The 9,870-nt window shown below is 45.7% G+C and overlaps 1 pseudogene; it reads left to right on the forward strand.

Moving 5' to 3' along the window:
• LOC123180497 (uncharacterized) overlaps positions 1 to 2,982 on the forward strand; it is a 4,818-nt pseudogene extending 1,836 nt beyond the window's left edge.
• Positions 2,983 to 9,870: the final 6,888 nt, after the last annotated feature.

A 9,870-nucleotide genomic window follows, 5' to 3' on the forward strand; every position in this document is an offset into this window, starting at 1 on the left:
GGAGATTACAAGGTCACGGCAAGCCGTGAGGTAAGGAACAGCAGCCAGGAGTTAGCAGCTGCCTTGTCAGCCGGGTCTCTGAATCGGTTATTACAAACCTCTAGGTCGTTACAAATGTTCCTCACAGTGAGGAGAGCAGAGTGCATTTCGCTACGGAAAGCGGCAGCGTTTCTGGAGTCCCATATTTTTGATAGTATCATGAGCAACACTTCAGGCCATACACGACCATTCAGATTATCGGGGATTGGTAGTAGCCACAGGTCTTGAAATCTTGCAGTCGGGGAGAGGCCCAGCCGTTCCCAGGTCCGAACCGCATGCGGACAGAGGAGGAACAGGTGGGCAGTATCTTCAGAGGGGCCGCCACAGCGTGGGCAGGAGGCATCGGGGACGATTGTTTTGTGAAACAAGTTGCACTTGGTGTTCAGCCGTCCACGGAAAAGCAACCAAGCAAAGATTTTGAGCTTGTGAGGGGCTCTGGACCTCCAAATTAGGGCAGCATGGTCGTCCTCGATGTCTTCATGAAGGAGCAGTTGATACGCCTTCCTGGAGGAGTAGCCCATGCCATGGATCAAGAACCGCTCGTCTGGAGCATTAGTATGTCTTTCTCCTTAAAATTCTGCATGTCTTTCTCCTTAAAATTCCAACTTAAGAGAGGGATGCATGATTTTTGTTGTCGCGGAGGGAATACAGGATGCATACCTGTTGCAGGTAAGGCACGGTTTAGCCAACTGGCCGTGGTTTGTACTAGAAGAGTGATGAAAGCCAAGGTTCAACACAGCACACACAAAAGATTTGGTGTAAAAGTCTAATAAACTTATCCCAAAGTTGGAGGATGATACAATCAGGGACCTGACAATAGCAGCGTACAAACAATTCCCATGGATTACAGTAGCTCAGAATTCAACTCCTCCGGAATGCAACATGCTGGGCTTCATCACACGGTCATACACAGAGTAATGGTGCTGTATTACAGATTTAAGACAGACATACATGTAGTCATGCAACGCTGTTGGGAGCAATATGCTAGTAGCTGACGATTCAAGAGATGAATTGAATCTTGGTAGAATGGTAAAGCGGCAAAAGCCCAGGGATGGGGATGACACTTGACGGGCAATGCTGCAAAACAATGCTTCTTCTTCTATGTGTATGGTTCTGGCATTGGTTGCACAGATCAGGTGATACACCAGTATGATGTATCTCTACAGCTTGTCTTAAGATGAGTCTGTTGTCGACGGAGAACTGCTTCCTGATAAATCTGCAGGCCGCGACGTTGATCTAGTGTTGTATGACAAACCACTGTTAGCCTGACTCAACTACTATATCCAATCATGTGGAAGTCCAATTTACACCTACATACATACTCTTCTTTTTACTCTCTTTGATTGATTGAGATGAATTTTCCTCTCGTTTGACAGCACCTGCCGGTCCCATGCAACATACTGGTAAAACCTTCAAAGAGGCGTTCCGGCTCAAAAACTCGGTCAATGTTGTCTCCATCAATATTGTGTCCTCCGACTATGGCTACCCACTCAATGTCTATGGTACCATCATAGCCAGGGACAGTCTGGATAGAAAATGTGTCTATATTCCGGCGCGATCAGGATGATTGCCAGCTCATCAGCTCAAAGGTTTTACTGCCATTTGCCTCATAGCTACAGACACATACTCCCTCCGTTCCAAATTACTCGTCGTGGTTTTAGTTCAAATTTGAACTAAAACCACGACGAGTAATTTGGAATGGAGGGAGTACAACATATAAATGTGTATTTCTTGTACTGGTATTTCCTCATATTAGTCCTCTGATTTACAAAATAAAATAATTGGTGATTTCCTGACAGAAAAATTTCTGAATGTTGTATGTCAGTAATTCTGATTTAGGTTTTGTATGTTATACTTGAATGACGGGTCTGGTTTTGCATCTGTTCCATATGATGTTGATTTTAAGATACTTCAGTTAGTTGCCTTATAGCGAATAGTGTTAGGAGCCAGGGGTTTATCACTTGCGTGCCTCAGTTTATGGTTCTAGAGCAATCTGCACAATAAGAAAAGGAGTACAAAAAATACATCAGCACAGATGTAGCATAATTTTTCTGAGTGTAATTACCTTGTTTCATCATTCAAAACATAGCTAAAAATGAACCCCAAAGCAAGGGTAATTCAATCAATCCCAGAAACAAGCATCTTGAATTTATCTATTCAAATTGATCTTGCAGGATGATTCGTTGATTTTGACTGGTCCCAAGAGAGGATTCATGGTATGCGATGATATATTCTTCGAAATCAATCTGAAGGTGAAGGATGTGCATGGGAGGACTGTGATGATGATAGACTCAGTAAAGGCCTGATGGAGGTGGATGCTATCAGCAGGCTGGAATATAGTCCCAGATATGTGGTTGATACGGAAACACTTGTCAGCATGCACAGCATATTGGATTTAAACTATACATTCGTAAGGAGGTCGGTGGAGGCCACTGTTGAGATCAGGATCCTTGAGGGACCTGATGAATTCCATGGGAAGATTGTTGCTTCCACTACCAGTATTCCATGCGACATTGTGCTACATGATAGCAAAGTGAGTGGTGCCCTAACTGCAGGTGACAATGGAGTCATACAAACGGCGCGGCGCGTAGTAGGAGTTTCTGTGGATGAGATTCTGGTGTTGACTGTTGCTGCTGCTGTAGGTGATGATGAGTTATCTGTCGTCACTATTGAGTTTACTCCAAGGCGCAATGGTTACGATGATGGGAGTATCACCTGCGGGGACTACAAGATGCTTCTGAAGGTCACTTGGGCGATTATGTAACTCTTAGCTATTTAGTCGTGGCAGTCTGCCAGATTCTCTAGATCCTTTTTATGTAACGCAGCTTTATTATGTGAGCCAGTCATGGTACATGCTCAAACAATATATGTTCCAGCGAGTATTGTATCTATTCTGACTCTTCTGTCTGATTTTTTTCCGAAAAGGGGCGCCTTATACTCTTCTGTCTGATGTATGCTAGTTTTACTGGAACTGGTTGTGGTACATGCATGAAATTTAAGAGTTATACTCCCTCTGTCCCAGATATGTATATATAGGTTGTAGTAAAATCTTATATTATGGGTATATTGATTGTCATAACATCTTAAATTAAAATTATGGGACTGAGGGAGTAGAATTTACTACCATCCTAAAAGTAATGTCTGTACGAAGTTTTTCGCCTTGTTGAATTGCAAGATGCAGTAACAAGAATACATTTATATGTCTATGACTTGTTGAATTGCAAGATCTTGAGACCTGTAGAATCAGATCGCCTGCATTGCAACTTCAATGTCTATGATTATGAAGACTTCCGGTTGTAATATACTTCCTCTGTCCCAAAATAAGTGTCTTAACTTTGTACTAACTTTAATACAAAGTTGTACACTAGTGTCAAAAACGCTCTTATATTATGGGACGGAGGGAGTACTAAAGTTGAGACACTTATTTTAGGATGAAGGGAGTATTTTCTAGTGAACTAATTACCTTTTTATTTCTATATTTTTTGTCAGAATTAAGAGCTCAGTAGTACAACTTGTATCCAACTTGGATTCCTCCTCTTTGTATCCAACTTGGCTGCGCATTATTGTGCCAAGGAAGTGGTTCTGAATTTACCCCTTTTAAAATTTCTTAAATAGGTTCTTTTTCAGAATTTTCAGAACTTTCGAAAGCTTTTTTTGTTGGCACTAGCACACCCAATATGCCCCTCTGGAGCATCACTAACAAGCGCCCGTCAATAGAACTGCTGCACTGGATGAACATCATTCCAGTGATCGCAAAGCCTGATTAAGCATATTTCATGCACTCCACATCAATTAGAAGAAGCAAATTCTGGCTGAGCAAATATTTGACAATGAATTTATCATATGTTTTCATCTGCAGAGTTTGGATATCTCAGGAAAAATGTACAGTTCTACAAAATGCTTGGTTTGCTCAATGGACAAAGCAATATGCACTTGAGAGCAACAAGATTTGCTATCTTCAGGAGGTGTTTCAGGCTTAAAGCCAATAAGAACATAACACATATGGATCTCTTCAACAACTAGCATTGGGTCTCTAGTCTTTTATCCATCTCCGGTTCCTAGGATGCCCTTGCCTCGCCATATAAACCCGGCCATAAACCTCGCCATATAAACCACGTCATCCTGGACGAGGTTTGCCGCTGTCGCGGCTGCCTCGTCGGCTATCCTTGTACGGCAATCCCAGATCTAGTGACCCTGGTTGCTACAGTAGCGAGACTTGTTCCGGTCGCCATTGTCGCCGGAACCTCACCCAGGCCCACCCTACTAGGACTGGCTGGCTTGCCGTCGCGGTTGCCACCGCCGCTCTGGGCACGACCTTCGCCTCTGCCGTGAGCTCTGTTTCCGTGGTGATGCCTCCCCCACTACCGGAAGGGTTGTCGTGGCCGCACTGTCGAAAGCGTGCGTCCCACCGCTCCCTAGTGAGTAGCAGTTGGCCGTCAGTGCGTTCGTTGGCTTTGTCGCCGCGTTCCTCGATGACCTTGAGCCGGCCTACGAGCTCCTTGATTGTCATGGTGGAGAGGTCCACCAGGCTCTCGATGCACCAGGCCAGTCGCTTGTACTGCCTGGGGATGAGGCGGAGGAACTTGAGAAGCATCCTCTTGTCATCGATGGGATCTCCGAGCGTTGCGAGCTCGTTGACAAGGCCCTGCCACCGCACGGCGAAGTCGTCGACTTGTTCACCAGCCTTGAACCAGATCTCCTCGTACTGGAAGCACAAGGACTGAGCCTTCGGCTCCTATACGTGCTCTACGCCAATGTGCATAGCCTTGATGGTGTCCTACGCTTCCTTGGCCGTCTTCTTGGTGCCAAGGGTGGCACCATCTCCGGTGGGGCGACGCGCGGGATTGCCTCCATCGACAGCAGGTCCATTTCGTACTCGACATCGCCGGTTTTCACATCTTTCCACATATGCCACACCTTGATGATGACCTTCATCAGGAGCGACCAACTGGAATAGTTGGTCCGCCCAAGGAGACAGAATGAGGAGCTGGACATGCCCACGTCGCGCATGGAGTGCAGCGTACCCAACTCGCCTCCCAGTCCGGCCCGCAGCGTGAGCGCGTCGGCCGCCGTGCGCGCCTCCTCAATCGAGCTCTGCTTGGTGGTCTTGGAGACGTCGTCGTCAACGCGGCATATGCTTCGGCATGGCAACCTGGGGCTTTGATACCAAATTGTTAGCCCAACCCAATCTTTCTGCCGGCTGCCGGAGTGAGCTCGTGGAAGAACCTCGGTGTCCGAGTAATGGAATTTGAGGAGCGATGTATGAGATATTTGGTCTTGGAGTCTTTCTCCATTTTCGCTACTCTCCACTGAGAGCGTTCCATTGCTATTTATACAGAGTACATGGGACCAGAAAAACTACATATCTACCCTAGACAAGACCACTCCATAATATCACCATGGAGTGGTTGGAATAGTGATTGAAGACCACTATTCCTTACATGCCGCATGTGTCATGATTGTGACATAGGCGCACGGTATGGCCCGCCCATGTATAGTCAACACAGGGCCCAACCGGGGCTACCCCACGTGTGCGGTGCACGTGGGGCCTGGCACGGGCTTCCTTCCCGGGATACTCCTTCCCAAAGATGACCTTGTCGGGAGACCCTTGCCGGGCTCCCCCCTTCCCTTGCACGAGACTGGGTTGAACCATATAATACAGAAGGGCCGCGGATTTCGTCACAATGCAACAACTTGGTGTATGCTTGGCATCCTACATTGTCAAATTGATAATAGCAATTACCATTACATTTCTAGTCACAAGTCACCAGTACAACCTTACAAGCTGTTGTAGTAGACCAGTATCAACTATGTATGACAAACAAGATGGTTGAAGGCTTCTCTTTCTCGATCCACCATGGCGACGCCGGCCTCCAGCCGTGCGAGCACGCGTCCGTCGTCGAGCAGCTCCGGGGCAAAGAGGTTTTTCCAGCCGTCACACCATGCAGCGGCCTCCCCTGACGATGCCCTCTGCTAGGTCCCACATGATCTACTAGCTATGAGAGTGTAGAATTATTGGGGAAAAGTATGAATCGGTTCAAATATGAGTATAATTGGGGAGCAAGTAAGGATGTATGTATTGTCTATGAGCCATGACGGTGATAGGAATGAATCCAGAAATGCATAAAAATGGTCTTCCCAACCACATCCCGGCTGTTATATAGGAGAGGGGTTTAACCCAACAGTGAAAGTAAAAGCGAGATGAGCTATAGTAAAATGATAAAGAAGATCTAGTGGTGACTACTAGTTGAAGACACATGAGTCAATGTGAACCGTTGGATCACCCGAAGCGGTATTGTAGTTCAAGTTACAGTTAACTGAACCTGTCGACAGTGTTAACTAAAGATATACCTTTAGTAACTTGACAGTGCCCTCGACATGTCCTCATGGCGATTCACTCGCTGCTTTCCAAGCCCGTTTAGTTGTCTTGAAGAATCCAGGAAAAGTTTAATGAAATCGGTATCTTCCCATGTAGCTTCTTCAGGTGAGAGATTTTCCCATTGAATGTGCCACTGTACCAGTGGTAAGTTTTTGCGAGATACTTGTCTAACTTGGAGAACTCAAGCTGGGCCTGTCTTAATTGAACCATCTGCATTGACCATGGAAGATTTTGACTAGGTATAGATTTTGCCCCAATGTGTTTCTTGAGTTGACTCACATGGAAGACTGGGTGGATCTTGACATGTTATGGGACTTGCAATTTTAAGCTGCTCTTCCTACCTTTTGAGTGATAAGAAAAGGTCCATAGTATTTGTGCTATAATTTCGAAGATCCTCTAAAACCAAATGTTGCTAGTCTGTAGGGAGTCATCTTCAAATAGACCAATTCTCCAACAGTAAACTCTCTTTCCACCCTCTTTTGATCAGCATACACTACTGCAGGATGCTGCTAACGTGACACTACAATTAGAGACCCTTCGAGAAACTATGTGCGATGCCATAATCGCAAACAGTGCTGTATGAAAACCGTCAGAAATGTATAAAACGTTTGCAATGACGGATGCATAAAACACGGTTCAGGTTTTAGTTGCGTGTGCGATGAAGGGCATACGGTTCAGTTCAATTAACCTTTTGCTATGAGGAGGAACAAAAGAAACGGGCAGCCAGATGAAGGCGTGTGCGATACACAGCATACGGTTCACTGGGATGAACTGTGTGTGATTAGGCAACACAAAAGAAACGGGCAGCCAGATGAAGGTGTGTGCGATATACAACATACTGTTCACTTGGATGAACTGTTTATGATTAGGCAACACAAAAGAAACGGTCAGCCAGATCAAGGTGTGTGGGATATACGGCATGCGGTTCACTCGGATGAACTGTTTGCGTTGACACAAGAGTACAGAAACGGTTCAACTTAACAAGACGTGTGTGTTGTGCGATGGGATTGCATGCGGTTCACTCGGCCCTTTTCGTTAGTGTGTGACCTCTGTGGCAACTGTTCGCTCCCCAGGCGCCTCTTTGTGTATTGTGGCAACAGTCCACCGACTCTTCGCCTTTCCCTCTCGATTTGGAACTGCTGTCGCACGCTAGCTCTTCCTCCCTCCTCCATTTGCCTTCACCCTTCCTTCTGCCATTGTTTGATCGTCTTCTCCATGGAGGGAACAAGCCGAAAACGACCCCGTTATTCTTGCCCCGATCTGAATGATGACGCGGTGGAGGAACTCATTGATCGGTGCGACGTCATCACCTTGGCTAGCATGGCAGGTTCGTTCAAGACCATTCTCGACTCAACTAATAACATCATTACAAGGAACCCAAGGGTTCAGGAGCGGTTTGATCTCCCCTATCTTCTTCGTCGTGACCCTGCTGACTGGCGCGGGGACGAGGGAAGCATCACCTTGTGTAAGTTGATGCCGCTTGATAATAATACGTATGATGTTAAGATGCCATCGCTTGAGGGAAAGGCTTGGGCAGGCGCAAATGGAGATTGGGTTGTTTATATTGGGTACAACTGCGAGTGGGAACTTGTGAATGTGTACACTCGTCACCGGGTTCCACTTTGAAAAATCTCAGACGACTGCCCAGAGGTTGAGTACACCGGTATTCTACGTGAGTTCAAATACGATCATGCTGACTGTCATCTATGGAAGATAGCAATTTGTCGAGTTCCCAGCCGCTCTTGGGGTTATAGGAATGCTTATGTTGTCGCTATCTTCGACAAGCTTGTTGCCGTCCTTCATGGTTCGACTCGATGGATATTGCTCAAAAATCAGTTTCTATACACGGATGAGTACTGTGATGCAATTCAATACGAGGGTCTTGTGTTTGCTGCCAACACTCGTGGCACTGTTTTTGCATGGAATCCTCATGATTTCGGTACGTTTGTCTTCCATCGTAATTATAATTGTTTCATCCACATGCATGCGGGTTAGCTAGTTTCCCTTTACTAATTAACCTTCTTGTGTTTCCAAGGTCCTGTGAACATTCCACCACCTATACTTGAAAATTTTATTCACGAGCATGAGGACGAGCAGGACCCATATACTCAGTGGTGCCTAGCAACTTATTCCGATGGATCACCTCTTCTTGTCTGTATACGGGGCACTGCTGATGTTACTAAGGAAGCAGGTGTTGTCTCGTATGGTCGCACTCTCCGGACCTATTCCAACATCCGTTGCAGGGTATTCGGGATGGATACTGGTGTACTAGCGCCAACACCTTCTTCCTGGTTCAGTATTGAAAGTCTTGGAGGAAACTCGCTCTTCCTTGGACAAAACTATCCAATGATGGTGGAAGGCGATCCAGCTGCTGTTGATACAACATTACTACCACTTATGAGAAGCAACTGTATCTATACCTCGGACATTACTATGCTTCCCTACCGTCCCAATATGGGTATTGAAATAGGCCACTTCAGCCTGGATGATCAGTCCTGCGTTGGTCTCGAGATTGATAGTAGCTGGCCCTTCCTAGAGAATCACTTCTGGTTCAAAGCAAGCGTTTGCAACGCTGACGAGTGGTTGAGCTGAAGTTCATTTCATCGCTTTGTTATTTGTTGTGTGAGAAAAACTTTACTAGAATGTTTTGTTGGAAATGATCTATAATCCAACGTATATCCTCGTTGTCGTTGTGGGTTGATGACTTGTTGTATGTAATCAATGGTCATTTGCATATGCGTCCATGAACTCACGCCTGCTAGTGGTGTCCACTGCTAGTGATTTTAGTTGCAAAAATTAGATAGTGCTAGTGATTTGTAGCTGCATATTTTGACAAATCGCAGTGTTACAAGGTTGACAAATGGCAATGTTACTAGATAAACAAATGTCAATCTTTCCAGTTTGAGAAATGGCAACATACCCAAAATGACAGATATGCACATCTTACCCAATTGTTTGTACGTGGTTGCACACGGGTCATGCAAAACAACCGTTTGCATTGAAGGGATGCAGAAATCCTGCTCGGCACATTTTCCCTTGGCTTCCTGGGAAGCTGTTGGTTTGCATACGGGTGTTCTAACTAAAACGTTTGCGATGAGTGTTTTATATTTAAAAACCGTTGACATTTTTTTCAAAAGAAAATCGTTTGATAAGTCTGTACATTAAGAGTGAAAAAGCAAGTTCATTCAAACCATATCTTTCATCAGTCACATTGCGAATTTATATTCATATGATCGAGAATTCGAGATACAGTATTAAACCCCAAAAAAATATTTCCGGCGGCAGCGGAGGCGGCGTGCCGCGCCGTCGTTTTTGTTGTCGTCCTCCGGGATGCCGTTGTTGAAGTCTTCAAGGCAGCACAAAATGTTCTTCACTTGTAAATCAAACATCATGTCATCGCGCGATCGACGAGCGGGGCGCGGGAGGACGGCAACTGGCACCGCCGAGAGGTA

This window comes from Triticum aestivum, chromosome 1D (genome assembly GCF_018294505.1).
Source record: "Triticum aestivum cultivar Chinese Spring chromosome 1D, IWGSC CS RefSeq v2.1, whole genome shotgun sequence".
Taxonomy (NCBI): domain Eukaryota; kingdom Viridiplantae; phylum Streptophyta; class Magnoliopsida; order Poales; family Poaceae; genus Triticum; species Triticum aestivum.